The 15498-nt window shown below is 48.8% G+C and overlaps 1 protein-coding gene across 1 annotated transcript in view; it reads right to left on the reverse strand.

Annotated features, from left to right (window-relative positions):
• TNS1 (tensin 1) overlaps positions 1-15498 on the reverse strand; it is a 195665-nt gene that overhangs the window by 164331 nt on the left and 15836 nt on the right.

Consider the following 15498-nt stretch of genomic DNA (forward strand, 5'->3'; position numbering starts at 1 on the left):
GTTAAAGCAATGAAAGAGTTGGCAAGGAAGATGAGAACGATACGATCGTGGGAGGGGAAGGTGGGGAGGGTCTGGGCTGTGCGATGATAGATTGGGGATGTCTGGATGGTTATTACACAGAAGTGGCAGGAAGAGAAAGACAGCAGCAAGGTGAATGGGTGTTAGACCACTGGAGGGACCGGAAGGTGGAAATGAAGGCTGCGCACCTTGGTCAACATTCCAAAACATCACACTTCAGAGCTTGGAATTATACCACCTCGGTAAGGACAGGGAGGTCACCCCATGCCTCCTGGAACGTCTAGTTGGTAGCTGAAATGTGTTTGATTAACAAAAATGGGGAAATGAATATAACTTCTCAAAATGTGAGGTTCACAGGGGAAATATTAATTTAAAAAATCCTTTCCTTTGTCTATCAGAGCCTAGAATAGACCTGAAAACAAAAGCATTCCTGGAGAGGGCTGCCCTGGAGAGGGCTGCCGGCTTGCCCAGGTCTCTAACTTTCTGCCTCTAGGAACCGGGGCGGGGACAGGGAGGGACCCTAACTTGCCTCTGCAAAGCTCTCAGCACCCAGGAGATCCCCTCCCCATGCGTCTCTTCTGGCAGCTGAGGTGCGTGCCCCAAGGAGTTCCGGGCCCCTGAGCAAGTCTTGCCTCTCGTGCTCACATTTCCCCTCAGCACCGGGTTCTGTGTCGTGGGTCAGGACAGGCTGACTGGAGCCTAATGCTGCCAGAAGGGACACGGAGGCCGGCGGGGGGTGGACCTGGGCCATCTGCAGCGCAGGGGCTCTGGCTCCTCCCACTCGTTAGCTGTGTGAGGTGGGGCAAGCAGCTTGACCTCTCTGAGCCTCAATTTCCCCCTCCTCCCCACCTTCTCCTCCCCATCTGTGTTAAAACTGGAAGAATAATAATAGCAGCCGCCTCATGGGGCTGTCTTGAGAATTCAGTGACATGAGCCACGTAACGTGCTTAGCATGGAACCTGGTGTCTAATTGCTTAATACATGGAACTGCTATTACCATCATCGTTAACTATCCTCTCCAAGGCCCACAGTTGGGCCCTTTGGCACCCAGGGCTCTGATGAGACTGGGTGGGAGGAAGTGGCCGGGTGGTCAGCAGCCGGCGGGATGAAGGAGGGGTGAGCACCACAGCTCAACCTCATCCTCTCCAGGAATGCAGGGCTGGCGGCGGGCGGGTGGGGGGCGAGGGGAGATGCCTCGCCGCTGAGGTCAGGCCCTATTCCGAGCTGGCAGCGTGTTTATCATCATCCTCCCGGTGAGGAGAGGTGGGGGAGGCGGGGGAGCAGGGGGAGGAGGAGGAGAGGCGGCTGCAGAGGGCAGTGGGAGGACTCCCTATACAGGGAGGGGCCCACTCCTGCACCTCGGACCTGGGAACCACCCCCCCCCGACCCCAGGGAGTGGGGGAACGGAGGAATGGCAGCTTCACACAAGGGAGCCCCCACTCATGGCCCCAACCAGGAACAGGACGCTCGCCCCACAAGATGCACCATCTCCAAAGCGCTTCGCAGCAACCTGGCAAACTGGGCATCATTTTCGTGCTCCCCACCTTACAGAGGAGGGAACTGAGGCGGGGGCTGGTCCAGCTCATGGCCCAAAGATGCTCACATACACCAATTCCATCTCCTGGCTCTTGTCCCCACCCCAGAGGCTGGGCTCACAGAGGTGGTGCAAGATTGAGAAGAGACTGAGAACAAGGTGGTCTTAAGGGGCACAGTTGGCCTGGGCTGTTCTCCCCAGGACAGCACAAGGCAGGCTGGGATTCTGCTTCATCAGCCTGCCCCCTACAGTCACACCCACCACCAGTGCTGGCAGGCCCCGCTCTCCCCAGCCAAACACAACCTTATTCTTCCTTTGGCCACACCCTCTGCACGTGCAAGTTCCCAGGCCAGGGATCAAACCTGCTCATAGCAGTGACCCGAGCCACAGTGGCAATCTGTGCCACTGCAGTGATACCCCCAGTCCTTAACCCAATGCACCACAGTGGGAACTCCATGCAGTTTTATTCTTGAGATTGCAGTTAAGGGGTTCCAACTGTCCCCTTAGTCCCCCGGGGCCCCTTCTGGGGCTCCCACCAGCACCTCCTAAAACTAACCCAAACCCCTCCAGCTGCAGTTTCACCTTGTTTCTTCCTAGGTTGTCCTCCTCAAAGACCAAGAAAATAATCTGGTCCCTCTCGGTGACTGTCTGGTACCCACTGCTCTACTGAAGCTGGCACTGCCCTGGGCCTCAGCTTCCCCTTAGGGAAAGAAGAGAGCAACTGACCCCAGAGAGGCCCTCTCAACAGGGAAAGTCTTTAGGGGTAAAGTAGGGTTTTTCTCTTGTGTGAGGGCCCACTTCCCCTTAGTTTCACATCTCCTTCCCCATTCTGGGGAAGCCAGGCCTCCCATCCCTGCCTCCCCAGCAGCCTAAGAATTTTGGGGAACCCTGTCCGGTTAGAGAGCCATGCTCAGCACCTGTAGGCCCCTTGCAGGTTCGAGTCCAAGAAGGCCTCCCTACAGCCCAAGGGTTCCCCCTCCAGCTTCAGAATATTAAAGACACACGCACACACACACACAGGCCATCCTCCTGTCGAGGCTCAGTGGTAACGAACCCAACTAGTATCCATGAGAATGCGGGCTCGATCCCTGGCCCCATTCAGTGGGTTAAGGACCCAGCGTTGCTGCCACATGCGTGGCAGACACTGCTTGGATCTCGGGTTGCTGTGACTGTGGTGTGGGTGAAGCTGCAGCTGACTTGACCCCTAGCCTGGGAACTTCCAGATGCTGCAGGTGTGGCCCTAAAAGGACAAAAATAAATAAATAAATAAATAAATAAATAAAAAGACACATATAGACACACACACACACACACACACACACACACACACACACACAAGCATGTGCACAGCCATAGCCACAATTCCTGCCTGGGCTCTGTGGTTAATTCACTTTGGACTCTCTCCTGACCCTCCTCCAAAGTGATCAGATCAGAGAGAGGAACAGTTACTGCTAACAGCACCTCACCCTCTCCCAGGAGGGAGGGGTACCCCAGGCAATCCTCAAAAGGTTGGCTTAAGTGGTGGAAGGTACCTGAAGCCAAGCCCTGGGCTACAGAAGGCGGGGCTGACATTCCCACTCAGGTTTCTGAGGCATCCAAAGTCCTCCTTCTGAATCCACCTGCCCCAGAACAATGATTCTCCCATTTTGCCTTTTTACAGATGAAAGGAGGGATTTGCCCATGCTCTGACAGAGACTGGGAATCAAAGGTCAGATCTGGAAACTAAAGAGGCCTGGACCAGAACTGCAAACTCCCACCCCAAACCAGCCTGAGGCAGCCTTGTCTTCTCCATCCACCCGCCCAGGTCGACCTATGGAAAGCTAAACGACTGTCACGCTTCTTCTAGAATGGGTGGGTGTGATGGTTAGCTGTTTGTGTCAGCTTGGCTAGATCAGAGTACCCAGTCATTTAATCACACACCAGTTTGTGGGCCTCATCTAATCCGTTGAAGAGCGAAAACTGAGGTTTCCTGGAAAAGAAATTCTGCCTCAAGACTGCAACATCGGCTCCTACCTGAGTTGCCTGCCTGCCCTACACATTTCAGATTTGTCAGCCTTCACAATCATGCAAGCCAATTCCTTAAACCAATTCTATTCATATAAATATGCCATTGGTTCTGTTTCTCTGGAAAACCCTGACTGCTACACGCAATAAAGAAGAGAAGTCAAAAACCTACCAACTTAAAGGAACTCCCAGCAGCCAGAGCTGGGTCAATTTGATCCAAGAAAATAATGACAGCATTGGATTATCACCTATAAAATAGGATAGATATCCAGGTTCCTACTGACTTAAATAAATAATTGAATAAATAAACAACTGGGGGATAAGAGACGGTTCTTTAAATTTCCAAGGAATAAATGTAGAAGGAATCACGAGAATAGAAAATCCAATAAATGAAAACTGAGGAACATTCTGCAAAATAACCAAGCAGTAAGCACTCTTCCGAAGCACCAGAGTCATGAGAGATGAAGCAAGACTAAGTAACTGTCCCAGGTTGGAGGGGGCTGAGGAGACAGGACGAATAAATGCAAAATAGGATGTGAAACTGGATCTGAAAAGAGGGCAGTAATGGAAACACTGGCCAAATTCTACTAAGCTCTGTAGATTAGTTAATAGCATCAGATCAATGTTAATTTCAATAATTGGGCCAAATTCCACAAAATGTCGACATTCAGGAAAATTGAGGAAAGGGTATATTGGTACTTGCTGTACCATTTCTGCGAATCTTCAGTAAGTTTAAAATCACTTCAAAATTTTAACAAATTTTAAGGGGTCCTCACGCAGACCCAGATTTGGGGTCAGCATGAGAGCCAGAGGACTATTAAAGAATTAAGTTCTTGGAAGGGAAGAGGGATTCAACCTGGGAAGGTCCCCAGATGCCTCAGAATCACAGGAGGGAAGCTCAGACTGAGAAGGCAGAGGAGGAGTTTCCATGGTGGCTCAGCAGTAATGAGCCCGACAAGTATCCATGAGGATGCAGGTTAATCCCTGGCCTCACTCAGTGGGTTAAGGATCCAGCGTTGCCATGAGCTGTGGTGTAGGTCACAGACTCTGCTCGGATCCCGAGTTGCTGTGGCTCTGGTGTAGGCTGGCAGCTACAGCTCTGACTTGACCCCTAGCCTGAGAACCTCCATATGCTGTGGGTTTGGCCCTGAAGGGAAAAAAAAAGGCGGCGGCAGCAGGGGATAAAAATGGAGGTCAGACAGTTGGCCAGGGAACACGGTGACACAGGTATATTCCAGCTCTGGAATCATCACCTGGAGAGAGCCAGACTCAGCAACTAAAGATAATAACCACAATGCCACCGCCACAGCCACAGCTATCACAAATCACTGGCTACTGTGTACCAGGAGCTGAAAATCACTGTTACCTAGCAAATTTAACCCTTACCACAATCCCGAAGGAAGGCTTTATGACCCAGTGTATAGAGGAGAAACTGAGAATCAGAGCACTTTAGAAAATGGCCCAAGGTCATTCAGCTAAGAAAGCAGGAGACAAATCCAGCTCTGACTCCCAAACTCCCAAGTCTTAGCACAAAAGAGACATTCACAGCCTCCAGTCCAAACTCCCTCCCCATGACACAAGATGGCTGCTGAGAGCTCACCATCTCACAAAACATCCCAGTCCAGTAAGGACCATTTCAAGTCTTTTCTCTGGAGGTCCAGCTGGGCTTAGTAAAGCAGCACTTCTTCCACCCAATCTGACTGCAGTCTCTATCCTGGGACCCCATTCACAGGGGAGCTGCAATAATAACTGCCTGTATTGGTCTATTGCTCTAGGCACTTCAGATGTATTCACTCATTTAATTCTCACAATAATCTTAGGAGGCGGGGGCTATTTTTATGATTTTTATAGATCAGGAACCTGAGTCACAAACAGACTAAAGCCCAATTACAGAGTAAGCGAGCGCTGAAAAAGGAAAGTCAGACGCGGGGTCGGGGTTCTCACCACACCACCTCCATGTCAGACTCCTGGAGACTCTCCCATAGCCTGCATTCAACCCCTGGGTCCTGGTTCCACCATCTTCCCAGCACAGGGCTCAACCATCTCAGCCTGTTTCCTCCTCGGTGCCCTAAGGGATTATAAGCCTATCTCTTAGTGCTGCTGTGAGGATTAGATTAAATGACCCTGTCTGTGCTGGGATAGAGGACCTTTGTAAGCCAGAGACTAATGGTGGAATTCAAGCCAGTGTGATTTGCAGAGTGCAAGAGAGGGCACTGGTGCTTTGCTGCTGCTCCTCCAATCACACATGACCCACAGGTGACCTCCCTTCCCTGCTTCCTTGAACAGCACCTGCTTTGAACCCAGACACCTCTGGACACCCTCGCTTGGGTGCCCAGGCCCAGCAGGTGGAAACAGGCCAGGGGGTTAATCTGTGACTCGCACTGTGCTTCACGGTGCCCCAGGCACACACACCCCTCCTCCTAATGGCCCCCTGCTAACATCTCACCGCCTGCCTGCTGGCTGTGGGGGAACAACTGGCCAAGTCATTCGTCAGCCTGGGTCCAAAACCCTCAGAGAGAGAGAGCAGGAGCCTCATAGGTCCTAGGCGAAGCAGAGCAGAAAGGAGGACGAGGGGCCAGCAGGTGACCACAAAGGGCCAGTAGGTGACCATAGGCAAAGGAATCAATGGGGGGGGGGTAAGGGAGTGTGTAGGTCATGGCCATTCTCGTAGAGCTGGCCAGACCTGTTGCCTGGTGGATTTCTGGGCCGTTTAGCTGTTTGTTATCCTTGGGTCTCAGAATAAAGAATGAGTTTTATCATCTATTGAGAAAGAGCCTACCACATGCCAGGATTTTACCTATCTTTTCGCTAAACCTCACACCAACCCTGCAAGGTGGCTGATACATATAAATGTCACTGCATTTCCTTATACCGATGAGGAAACCCGTTTCAGAAGCTGGGTGATTTGTCTGATATAACCCAGCTCATGTAAATGGCAGATCCATTTACAAGCCCAAGTCAAGATACATCCAAGCCCAAGGCCAAAGGGGTTCCAGCTCCACTAGGACATCCGGGCTCTGGTATTGGTGTGAGGTCAGTGGCTTGGAAGGCTTGGAAGGTTAAGACTGAGGCTTGGACCCCAGGGGGAGCCAAGCAGAAAGAACGTCAGGTCCTCTGGAGGCATCACAGGACCAGGAGCTTCTCTTAGGTAAAGGCCAATGCCCAGGAGGGGGAAGCCCCCCTCTCTTCATTCTCCCTGCTCAGCCAGCTCCAGCAGGCACTGCAGGCCCCCAAAGCTAAAAGCCAGAAGCATCTGGAGAGGCTGGCATGGACCAGGGGTTCAGAAAATGCCCCCCCAATGCCACTGACAGAACTAACCTGCACCCTCCCATCTGCCTCTTCTTGCACCACAGACCCCAGCGCTCACCAGATCCCTCATGCTCTTTCTTAGTGGGAAACCACTGGCCTTTGTTTCCTCCTGCATATTTCATCATGTGTCCTGTTTCATCGGGACCCCAGGAATTCCCTCTCCTATCTCCCTCTCTGGCTCCAGTTCTCCAGCTCCCATCTGCCCTTCTTTCCCTGCTCTGTTTCCCACCCTCCCCCTTCCTAACTCCTGCAGACTCTGAGATGCAGCAAACCCCCCATGTGATGTTTACACAGCCCCAGAATCAGAAACGCTGAAAAATATGAGACCTTTTGGGAGCCACATTCCAGGAAAATGAGAAGCCAGTCACAGCTCAGTGTCACTTTCTCCCTGAGCTGTGTGTGTGTGTGTGTGTGTGTGTGTGTGTGTGTGCACGCACTGACTGCTTATGACACACCACAAGCTGAGTTATTAACCCCTGAAAGCCCTACTCTCTTGGAGAGAAATACAAGAAGATGGAGAGTGAGCAGTGTTACAACACGAAAATTTTTATAAAGTAGAGATAAAACGGCTTCCTACTCAAGACCTACCTCATCCTCAACGATCCCCTTCAGGGGAAGCAGAAGCCAGAAAAACAGAGGCCAGAGGAAGCATTGCCCTTTGGTGCTGAAGAGGAGTTTCCAAGGGCAAACATATTTAGGTGCTATCGAGGGACCTTAGCATCAAAGTCACTGGGGATGTTGGATAATAATGCAAATCCCTAGGCCCAAGCCAAGACCCACTGAACCAAAGTGGATGGTGGCAGGAATATGCCTAACAGGCTCACCAAGTGAGGCTGAGGCCCACCGATAGATGATGCTGGGAATAGTGACCCATGGCTCTTCTTGGAAATCAGAAAATGAGCCTCAGCATCAGAGAACAGAGGCTGAAAGTGGAAAAGGAAGTAATGAAAAGTTATCAGACTTTGGAGCCAGACACTCAGACCTGTGTGAGTGGAACCCTGGTCCACTGCCTGATATTTGAATGACTGGTGCCAAACACTTCATCTCAGTTTTCTCATTCAACAGTGTGGCCAGTTTCTTGGGTGGTTTTTCAAGGATTCAATGAAATGCATGTCAAGTAGCCACCTTGCAGAGGACACACAAACAGTGGCTATAAACAAACTGATTACAGTGAAAAAGCCTGTAACAGTTAGAGAGAAAGTAAGCTCTTTGAAAAAGTCAACAAGTTGATAAGCATTTAGTAGACTGAACAGGGTGGGGGGGGGAGAGAAGACTTAAATTGAATTACTAGAACCAGAAATGAAAGAGGGGACATTACTACCAAACTTACAGGAATTTTTTAAAAAATGAAGGAATATTATGAACAACTGTATGGTAGTAAATCAGATAGCCAAAATGAAATGGACAAATTCCTAGAAAGACATAAACTACCAAAACTGACTCAAGAAGAAATAGAAAATATGCATAGACCTATAATAAATAAAGAAGTTGAATCGGCAATCAAAACATCACACACAGAGTAAAGTCCCAGCCCAGATTCACTTCACATGCGAATTCCAGCAAACATTTAAAGAATAATCAATATCAACTTTTCACAAACTCTTTCAAAAAGTGGAAGAGGAGCAAACATGTCCCAACTCATTCTATTACCTTGATATCAAATGGGACAAAGACATCACAAGATGTCTTATGAACAGAGAGGCAAAAACTCTCAACAAAATAGTAGAAACCAAATCCAGCAACATATAGTAGTAAGAATACATCATGATGAAATGCAAAATGTCCCAGGAATGTAAGATTGTTAAAAAATTAATTAAAAAATCAATTACAGGAGTTCCCGTCATGGCACAGGGAAACAAATCTGACTAGGAACCATGAGATTGTGGGTTCAATCCCTGGCCTTGCTCAGTGGGCTGAGGATCTGGCCATGAGCTGTGATGTAGGTCACAGATGTGGCTCGGATCAGATGTTGCTGTGGCTGTGGCATAGGCCGGCAGCTGCACCTCCGATTCGACCCCTAGTCTGGCACCCTCCATAGGCTGCGGGTGCGGCCCTTAAAAAAAAAAAAAAAAGCAAAAAATAATTAAAAAATAAAAATCAATTACAGTAATAATATACCATATCAATAGAAGTAAAAAACAAAAACCACAAGATTATCTCAAGAGATGCAGGAATAGATTTGACAAAATCCAATGCTATTTTCTGATTTTAAAAACACTCGACAAACTAGAAATAGAAGGAAATATCCTCCATGTGATAAAGGGCATCTATGAAAAACCCCACAGCTAACATCATACTTAATGGTTAAAGACTGCATGCTTTCCTCTAAGATCAAGAACAAGATAAGGGTTTCTGCTCTGGCCACTTCTGGTCAACACTGTACTGGAGGTTCTAACCAGGGCAATTAAAAAAGGAAATAAAAACCATTCAGGTTGGAAAGGAAGTAAAACTATCTCTATTCACAGATGCATGGTCTTGTATACAGAAAACTCTAAGGAATCCATTTTTAAAACCATTAGAGTTAATAAACGAGTTCACAAAGGCTGCAGGGTAAATCTTCAGCATAAAAACATTACTTGTATTTCTACGCAATGGCAATGAACAATCTGAATAAAGCACCATCACACCCTTGGCACTGTGCTAGGTGCTGACCACGACAGAAAGGACAGAGACGGGTCTTTGGGAGCTGCAGACCAGCGGTTCTCAACTTGGCTGCACAGAGTACTCACCTGGGAGGTTTTACTTCAATCAACTTTACTGAGATATAACTTATATAGAGGAAGAGTATCCCTTTTAAGGATATAGCTCAGTGAGTTTGACAAATGTAGATTCTGGATAACCACAACCACAATCATGACAAAGAACATCTGTATCACCCAGAAAAGTTCCCTCACACCCTTTGCAGTCAATCTTCCCACCGCCTAGCCCCCAGTTCCAGGAAAGGACTAATCTGCTTTTTGTCACGAGAGTTTTGCCTTGTCGAGAATTTCATAAAAATGGAGTTCCCGTCATGGCTCAGCGGAAATGAATCTGACTGGTATCCATGAGGACGCAGGATCAACCCCTGGCTTTGCTCAGTGGGTTAAGGATCCGGCACTGCCTCGATCTGTGGTGTAGGTCGAAGATGTGGCTCAGATCCCGTGTTGCTGTGGCTGTAGTGTAATCCAGCAGCTGTAGCTCCGTTTCAACCCCTAGCCTGGGAACCTCCATATGCCCCAGGTACGGCCCTAAAAAGACAAAAGACAAAAACAAAAACGAAAAAAAAAAAAGAATTTCATAAAAATGGAATCATTCAGGGAGTTCCCTTGTGGTGCAGCAGGTTAAGGATCCAGCATTGTTGCTGCAGTGGCCTGGGGTCAGTGTTGTGGTGTGGGTTTGATCCCTGGCCCTTGAACTTCCACATACCACAGGCACAGCCAAAAAAAAAAAAAAAAAATGGAATCCCCCAGTATGTATTCTTTTGTGTCTGGCTTCTTTCATTAAACACAGTGTTTTTGAGATTCATCTGCAATGCTGTGTATAACAGTAATTTACTCACTTCTATCACTGAGTAGTACTCCACTGGACCTTTATACCACAATTTCTCCATTCAACTCTTGTTGACTATTTGCGTTTTTCCAGTTTGGGGCTGTTGTGAATAAAGCTGCCATGAGTGGTGGACATGTTTCCATTTCTCATGGGTAAATACCCTGGCATGGAATTGCTGGATCATAGGGCAAAGGTACGTTTAACTGTATAAGGAAGTGCCAAACCGTTTTCCAGAATGGTTGTACCGCTTTACCCTCCCGCCTCTGGTTGCCACTTTCCAAAAATCCCAATGCCCAGGTCATGTCCCTCTACCAGTTCAATTAGAATCCCGGGGAGGAGAACTACGCATCAGTATTTTTAAAGCACCCTAGCGATTCTAATGTACCAACAAGGTCTGGAACCACTGCTACAGATCTCAGGTGCCTGGAGGCAAACAAACAAGCAAAAGACATTCTATTCGCCTGCATCTGTTTCCTCATTCTTCTTTGATCGTGAGAGAGAAGAGAAGCAAAACACATGCAAGCATCTAGTCTTGCTTGACACCAGTGCCCTCAGCATGCCTGGCTGGTGTCTCACATTCTCTCCACCTTTGATGAGTGAGAAGACAGCAGGAGGAATGCAAAATAATAAATATTAGCCATTTTCTGACCACTCTATTTTGAGCCTGGCATTTTAGTTAGGCTGTCATTCTCAGTGCTGACAAGAGCCCTCTCAGGATAGGTCTTACCATAATCCCTGTGTTCCAGATGAGGAACCTGGGGCTCAGAGAGGCTAAGTACCTTGCCCAGGGTCACACAGCCAGTTGTTGACATAGTCAGCATTTAAACTCAATCGTCTGTCTCCAAGACCAAGAACTTAAATTTTCCACCAGGCTCAGAGTAACGGATGGATCTTAGAGCCGTGAACCTCCTCCCACTTACCTGGCTACCCAGTAGCAGAATATAAGCCTCCACCACAACTGTGAAGGGGGGGGCTGCAGGTGTGTTTATGAGGGAGCGGGGAAAAGCAATGGGTAATGTGACTGAAAGATGGAGGTTAATTATGGGATTTCCTTTCTTTTCAAGCTTAGATGATGGGATTTAAACCCTCTGGTACAGGGGAGGAGATCAAGTCATTGCTGCGGCCTCCTCCTCGCCCCTGGCGCTTAGGGCAGGGAAGCAGGTCTAGGAAAAGGGTAAGAGAGCTAAAGGAAGCGAGGTGAGAAGGGGCTGCCAGGAGGCAGAGGTGTGGCCCTGGGCGACTGGCCTGTCCTGCAGTTCCCTGAGCCTTTCATCTCTTATCGGACCGGGAATGGACAACCAGCACTTTGCTGGAAAGAGCCTTCCTTGTCAGCTGGGGCTGCTATTTCAAAGCAAGGGGGCAAATCAGGAGTGAAAAAAAAGGGCTTCTCGGAGTTCCCGTCGTGGCGCAGTGGTTAACGAATCCGACTAGGAACCATGAGGTTTCGGGTTCAATCACTGCCCTTGCTCAGTGGGTTAACGATCCAGCGTTGCCATGAGCTGTGGTGTAGGTCACAGACGCAGCTCGAATCCTGCGTTGCTCTGGCTCTGGCATAGGCTGGCAGCTACAGCTCCAATTGGACCCGGGAACCCCCATATGCCGCGGGAGCGGCCCAAGAAATGGCAAAAAGACAAAAAAAAAAAAGGGGGCTTCTCAAACACGTAGTGGGATTAGAGGAAACTCTATTATCTTTGCAACTTTTTTGTAAATACCAAAACCAGCTTAAAATTTAGAGCCTCCTTTAAAATATTAAGTACATACATAAGTGAATAAGATGTGTCTCGGAGTTCCCTGGTGGCCTGGTGGTTAAGGACCTGGCATTGTTACCACTGTAGCTCAGGTCACCACTGTGGTGCATTTCGATCCCTGGCCCAGGAACTTGGAAGGCCACCGGTGTAGGGGGAAAAAACGTTTCTGGAGGCTGTGGAATCTCAGAGCAGGGGAGTGAAGAGAAAAGCAAAACAGAAGAAAATCTGCTGTGTATATACACACTGAGCACGTGCTCGAATAAAAGAGGAAGACAAATCCTGGACCATTCTTTTTAAATCCGCAACAGGAGAGAAAAAATGGGGGACAGACAAGGACCTCTATGAGATATAAGGGTGGGAACTAAGGGAGGCTTAGAATTTGCTTCTTCGAGAGATTTAGGGGGACAGCTGGAGAGTGGGGTTTCCCTGAGCTACAGTAAGTTGCCAGCGCCTGAACCCAGCAATTCTCTCTGTCTACTTCTCTGGCTGGCTCTCAGTCTCACTTCTCTTTCTCACCTGCTCCCCGTCCATTTATCCCAGGGCAGTGCCAGAAAGCCACTGGGCCAAGGTGTCCCGAACCAAGCTGGTTACCCTCCCTGGGGCTCAACACTGGACCTAGAAAATGGGGTTCCCATGAGTCCTGCCCACCTCACAGGACCAAGAAGGGGAAGGGAAATATTCTGTGTATTACAAAGGCCTGTGTAGATACAGGTGATTAACTGTTCAATGCAGGTCTGTTTATAATAGTCCTAAACTGGAAATAACCCAAATGGCAATCAGCAGTGGAATGGACAAATAAATTGTGGCTTATTCACAGACTGGAATACAACATAGCAATAAAAAAAGAATGAACCACTGCAACCCTCTAGGACACAGATAAGCTTCCCAGACATAATGTGGGGTGAAATAAGCCACACACAAAAGTAAACATACTGCATGATTCAATTTATATGAAGCTCATAACCAGGCCAAACTAATCGCTGATACCTTTGGGGGATATTGATTGGAAGGGGGCATAAGGGCTGCTTCTAGGTACAGCAACTGTTCTAGATCTTGATCTGGCTCATAAATGTGTAGACATGTAGCGTGTATGTACTTGACAGTACGTAAGTTAAAACCCAACTTAGAAAATGTAAATTTTTATTTTTTATTTTTATTTTTTTGTCATTTGTCCTTTGAGGGCCGCACCTGTGGCATATGGAGGTTCCCAGGCCAGGGGTGGAATGAGAGTTGTAGCTGCCGACCTACACCACAGTCCACGGCAACGCCAGATCCTTAACCCACTGAGTGAGGCCAGGGATCAAACCTGAAACCTGAGCGTTCCTCGTCAGGTTCGTTTCCACTGCTCCACAATGGGAACTTCAGAAAATGTAAATTTATTTATCATTTAGATTTATTATTTGGGGCATCTTTGTGTCAAGAGGTAGAAGAGCTTTTTGAAGGGGAATTTTCTTTTCTTTTCTATTCTTTTTAGGGCCACACCTATGGCATATGGAGGTTCCCAGGCTAGGGGTCAAATCAGAGCTGCAGCTGCCGGCTTTCGACACAGCCTCAGCAACGTCAGATCCGAGCCATGTCTGCGACCTACACCGAGACTTGCAGCAATGCTGGATCCTTTAACCCGCTGAGGGAGACCAGGGATAGAAGCCCCATCCTCATGATACTAGTCAGAATCGTAACCTGCTGAGCCACAACAGGTACTCCAGAAGGGGGATTTTTTTTTAAATGGTTTTGCTGCTTCTTCTTTCCTGCTCTCATCCACCCCCTCAGCCTCTCCCTACATAGGAACTTCTTGTTTCTCAACATTCCTTTATTCCCCTCCTTTTCTTCTTCTTTGGAACCTCTACTAAGGGCCAGGCAGGATTCTAGAAGCTGAGGGTGCAACATATCTCTCAACAGGCCCAAGTGCAATAAACATGGATTTAACATCTCCTCTGACCTGAGCACCAAGGCCCCTCCTCTGCCAGCTGAGCATTTTCCGTCAAGCAGGTCCAAGTGGCAAAGAACGGGACCCAGAATATCTGGGCTTCTTTCCAGTTCTGCTTATGGTTCCAAGACAGGAGAAGGTGCCTCCTATGTACCAATGGGCATTTAACCCTCAGAGACCCAGCTCGCGCAGCTGGAAGGCAGCAGGGATGGCGTTCAAACCCAGCTAGGTCTGATTCCTCTGCCCTTGCCCTTCCCACCACTCTCGAGACCTCTCAAGAGCCGGACCAGTTCTGCTCTCTCGCTGGAAGTCAGCCTGTGGTCGTCGGCCTCCACATGGTTCCAGGGACTCTTGCCTCCAAGTCCTCATGTCCCTATACAGGCCCCTCCCACACTTCATGGGGCTGACGTGTGCCACAAACAGGATATTGTAGAAATCGTGTTTGTCTTCTAAGGCTGGTATACAAAAGACTTGGGGCTTCCACCTGGCTTTTTTTTTCTTTTTCTTTTTTTTTTTTTTTTGGCCACACCCACAGCTTGTGAAAGTTCCCAGGCCAGGGATTGAACCCAAGCCACAATTGCGACTGGTTCCACAGCTACAACCACGCCGGATCCTTAACCCGCTGTGCCACAAGGGAACTATCTCACCTTGCTCTTTCTTGAATCACCCACTCTGAGGAAGCCAGACGCCATGCAGTGAGGCCACTCAAGCAGTCCTATGGAGAGGTCTGTGTGGCCAGAAACTGAGACCTCCGGCCCAAAGCCAGCCCCAGCTTGCTAGCCACATGAAGGAACCATCGTGGAAGCAGACCCTCCAGCCTGGCAGGCCTTCAGGTGACTACAGCCTCAGCGGACATCTCAACGGCCACCTCATGAGAGACCCCAGGCCAGAACCAGCCAGCCAAGCCACTTCTAAATTTCTGACCCACAGAAACTGTATGTTGGTGCTTTAAGCTACTAAATTTGGGAGTAACGGTTATACTGAATCGTGATGTATAAATAACAGAGCCCTCTCAGAGTCATGGGTTCATGCTGCAAGAATAGTCTGGAAGGAGGCATGTTTAGACATTCAGAACCAGCCACTTCCTAGTGGGGTGGCTCGAGTGAGCTGAATTTGAGAGGACAGGGGAGGATCAACATTAGCAAGGAATCCCCAGTGTGTGGAAAAAGAAGTGTGAAATAAGAGACCAAGCAAAGCAGAAATCCTGGCACCTTCTTCCCTAGAAACTTCTCACACACTTCATCTATCTCAGTAAATGGAACCACGTGTATCCAGGGACTCTGGCCAAAAACCTCAGAGTCCTCTCTGAGCCCATTCTCTCTCTCACACCCAATGTCCAACCCACTAACCAGGCTCTAAGCTCTACCCCGGAAGGCATCCCAGTCGTCCCCTCTCACGGTCTTTCCCACAAGTGCCATGGACTAAGCCGC

This window comes from Sus scrofa, chromosome 15, assembly GCF_000003025.6.
Source record: "Sus scrofa isolate TJ Tabasco breed Duroc chromosome 15, Sscrofa11.1, whole genome shotgun sequence".
Taxonomy (NCBI): Eukaryota; Metazoa; Chordata; class Mammalia; order Artiodactyla; family Suidae; genus Sus; species Sus scrofa.